Source organism: Cynara cardunculus, unplaced genomic scaffold (assembly GCF_001531365.2).
Source record: "Cynara cardunculus var. scolymus isolate 2C unplaced genomic scaffold, CcrdV1 Un_Scaffold_5953, whole genome shotgun sequence".
Classification (NCBI taxonomy): Eukaryota; Viridiplantae; Streptophyta; class Magnoliopsida; order Asterales; family Asteraceae; genus Cynara; species Cynara cardunculus.
Window position 1 is genome coordinate 20,642 of NW_020202686.1, and position 3,903 is coordinate 24,544.

Here is a 3,903-nt window from a genome sequence, read left to right on the forward strand (position 1 = left end):
GGGAGACAATGAAGTCTCTAATCTTTTCCCTCATCCCAAGGATCTTCCTCCAGCCCCAACCCACATCACTGCGTATCGGGGCATCCCAGAAGTTACAATCTTTCAGCCTGTAGGAGTGGATCCATTTAACCCAGAGCGAATCCCTATTGGTAAGGAGACACCATGTGTGGGAGGCCATAAGGGCAAGATTCCAGGTGGCAAGGCTCTTGATACCCAGGAGACCTTAGCTTTCCCCCTTTTAAGCTCACCGTGGCACCACAGAAAGCCTCGCATGAGCTTCTCAATCTCTTTAGATATGGAAATCGAAAGCACAAAAATAGAGGCCCAATAGATTTGCATCGAGGACAGGACCGAGAGAATGAGCTGCAGTCTACCGGCAAAAGAGAGAGACTTATTCTTCCAGTCATTAAGCCTGGAGTTGACCTTGTCAACAAGTCCCTTACAGTCCCTGTGATAGAGACGAGTGGTAATGAGAGGGACACCGAGATAACGCACAGGGAGGGAACCCTCCGGAAACTGGGTGATGGATTGAATGGACTCCTTGGTGTGTTGGCCAACATTACAATAGAAGGCTTCACATTTGGCCGGACTCAGAAAGAGACCCGACACACTCGAAAATTCATCAAGGGAGTCCTTTATGACCCGGGCAGAGTCACAATCACCATGATAGAAAATGAGGAGATCATCAGCAAAGCAGAGATGGGTGATATTCTGCTCCTCACAATTCCGGTGATAGGAGAAGGTGCCCGTTTCAYGAATTTTTCTTTTGGTCAAGAGGTTGAGGACCTCCATGACCAGGGTRAAAAGATAAGGGGAAAGAGGATCGCCCTGCCTAAGGCCACGGCCACCCTTGAAGTAGCCATGGAGGTTTCCATTAATACTGACCGAGTAAGAGGCCGTGGAAACACATGACATAATCCATTTAATCATGGTAAGGGGAAAACCATAGCCGAAGAGGGCAGTGCGAAGGAAATTCCAATCAACGGTATCATAAGCCTTTTGGATATCAACTTTAAAGGCACAGCGGGGAGGACCCCGATGCTTATGATAGCCGCGCATGAGCTCCTGAACAAGAAGAATATTATCAGTAATGAGCCGACTCGGGATAAAGGCAGACTGGTTGAGGTCAACCAGAGAGGAGAGGTGATCCTTAATACGGTCAGCTATGATCTTGCTAATGATTTTATAAATGACATTACAGCAAGCGATAGGCCGAAAATCAGTAACACGAGACGGGGCATCCGTCTTGGAGATAAGGGCGAGAATGGTGCTATTGATAGACTTTAAGATCTCACCATTCATGAAGAATTCACGAACGGCAGAGCACACATCCCGGCCAACAACACTCCAAGCGGCTTTGAAAAATTTAGAAGTGAAACCGTCAGGCCCCGGAGCTTTATCATCTCCCATCTGGAAAAGGGCCTGCTTGATCTCGGAGTCAGTAACAGGAGCAAACATCATGGCGGCTTGATTGGTATTAATCTTATTGGTAAAGAGAAAGGCAGGATTATGAATAGGAAGGGAGGGATGAGCAGTACCAAGGAAGTTTTCAAAATGAGAGACAAAGAGATTGGGGACCTCATCATTAGAAACCCAGAGACCGTCAGTATTTTGAATAGTAGCGATGTGATTCTTTCTGATACGACTCTTGACCGACTTATGAAAGAAAGAGGAATTTCGGTCTCCTTCACGGAGCCAATTGATCTTGGCTTTTTGCTTCAGGAACCGCTCCTCATCGAGGCAGGCACTATTGTAGGCAGATAAATACCCACAGTGCTCCTCTCGGAGGGCCCCATTTTCAGGATCCCTATCAAGCGCAATCTGGACCCTGTCAAGCTCAAGCCGTAACTTAGCAACTTTGGAATGGAGATTACCCTGATCAATAAGCATCTTAAAGAGGGGCCCTTTGAGATTTTTAAGATTTTGAGAAATCTTATACATCTCACGACCAACAAGATCAGGGTGCCAATGAGAAGACACAACATTCAGAAAAGGCTCTTTATACGTAAGAAGATTGGGGAACTTGACCGATAGGGAAGAAAGACAACAGAAGCAGAAGGAAAACGAGCAAGGGAATGAGAATTGCCCAAGACACGGTCAATCTTTTTAAGAAGACCTCTCGTACCGTTGGGGTTTTTAGTCCAAGTAAAGAACAGACCCTTGAAATTGAAATCCTCCACCTCAAGGTGTCGGACACATTGACGAAAATCATCCATACCACGATTTGGGCCCAATATGCCAGAGGAGCAGTCCTTAGGGTCAAGGGCAACATTGAAATCTCCCATGATAAACCATGGGGTGTCCTTAACGACATTTTTATGGCCCTTAAGAGAAGCCCATAACTGGCAACGGGTGATATGGTAATTATCCGCATAAACAACAGARAGAAAAAGAATCTTMGCGGAATCACGGATCTTAACCTGAAAATGCATCACCTGATCGGTGGCATTTAAAAGCATCATGTCGACATGGACGGGGTTCCATGCAACAATGATACGAGTTCCTCTAAGGCAAAGGGAGCCATTAGAAGCCCAGGTCCAAGACCCAAAGACACGCTCACAGATAGAAGGAAGAGAAGAAACAGAAGCACGCGACTCAAGAGCAGCACATACATGAAGATTGGATTCCCGTATGAGATCTCTTAAAGCTCTCTGATGGGAGAGATTGCAGAGACCACGGGTATTCCACGAGGCAGCGCTCAACATTGGGAAACGGGGGAGGAGGTGGAGTCCATCTGCTCGGGCTCATGAGGGGACAACGAATCAACCTGGGGGAAAGGGAGATCAAGGGCAACGAAACGGGCGGTGTCGCCATCATCCGACTCAACCTCGATCAAATCATCCTCATCCAGGAGGTCATCCTGATCAAGGGGGTCATCCTCGATCACAGCGGGAGCAGAGGAGGAGGGAAGGGAGGAAGAGGAGGACCCAGGGTCTCTAGGAAGAGACGGGTCAGAAAGAATGGCGAAGTGGTTAGAAGAAGAATTGGGAGCCATGGATTGCTTCCGGGAAGATGAGGGTGGTTTAGAGTGCTTTGGGGATATACGAGATATGAGGGGAGGCCGGGGAGGGGAGGGTGGAGGGCTAGGGGCTAAACCCATGGGGGGATGGAAATGGGGGGGAGAACCCTTGGGGAAGGGTTCGGTCTTTTATCCTTTGGTGCTTCTTGACGTGGGGGGGCCGTCATCTTTTCCTTCATCTTTGCATCAACTTGCTTCCCTTTAGAGGCAAGGGGGCGGGTCTCCTTTTTCTTGTACTCCTTGCTCATTATGGGGATCGATGCCTTAGATTTTTGGCTTTGCTTGGGAACACGGGTTTGAAACCCTTCGTTATCTATCATAATTTTCTTGCCAGAAGAGGATTGCTCATTTGTAGAATCCACATTAGTAACAGATTTTGATATAGCATTCAAACAAGAGGAATTAGAATGACCAAAAATATGACACTCAGAGCACATAGGGGGTTTCCATTCATATTCAACACGAAGAGCATATTCTGTCATAGCAAGAGTATCCGGGTCGGGGACCCGGACTTTCACCTCATCAATCCARTTCTCCCTAACAGGCACCTCAAGAAGGACACGGGCAAAAGCCGATTTACCGGCMGCATATTTGCACATATTAACCGTCCACGAGTCCATAGCAAGAGGAATACCAATCTTACTAGCAATATGACTAAGCCCCTCATCGTTCCACGCATCATACAAAATATCATGTATACGAACCCAAAGAGGAATTTTATCATGTAAATTAGAATTTAAATTAAGACCTGGCCTCCATTTTTGAATAAAAATAGGAACGTTTTTAAAATTCCAAGGGCCATTGTCGATCACCTTTTGGAGGCCTTCAACAGAGCTAAATTTAAACAAGAATATACCATGGCCATTTAAGAGCACATCTTCAAT